Source organism: Corvus brachyrhynchos, unplaced genomic scaffold, assembly GCF_000691975.1.
Source record: "Corvus brachyrhynchos isolate BGI_N302 unplaced genomic scaffold, ASM69197v1 scaffold53, whole genome shotgun sequence".
Classification (NCBI taxonomy): Eukaryota; Metazoa; Chordata; class Aves; order Passeriformes; family Corvidae; genus Corvus; species Corvus brachyrhynchos.
The window spans coordinates 2,894,029-2,894,325 of record NW_008237681.1 but is presented as its reverse complement, the minus strand read 5'-3'; positions in this window follow the sequence as shown (position 1 = coordinate 2,894,325).

Sequence of the window (297 nt, the reverse complement as noted above, 5' to 3'; positions counted from 1 at the left end):
GCCAGGCTGTGCTCGGGACCCTGTCAGCTTGGCACCCCCTCGGCACCGCTGCGGCTGCTCTCCTGCTGGGCGGTGTTGGCCTGAATGAGCAGCTGTTTTGGCGGAAAATTAAAACCAAACCAAACCCCCAAAAACTTGATGTTTACAGATGTGGTTAAAACAAGGCGATGGGTCTCGGCGGCGCTTGCTGTGCAGAGTGGCTCGGTGTGTGAGAGCAAAGCCCCAGCGATGTACGCCTTGTGAGTGAGATTCCTGCGCAGGGAGAGCCGCGGGGCCCGTGCTTCACCCGGCTGCGCG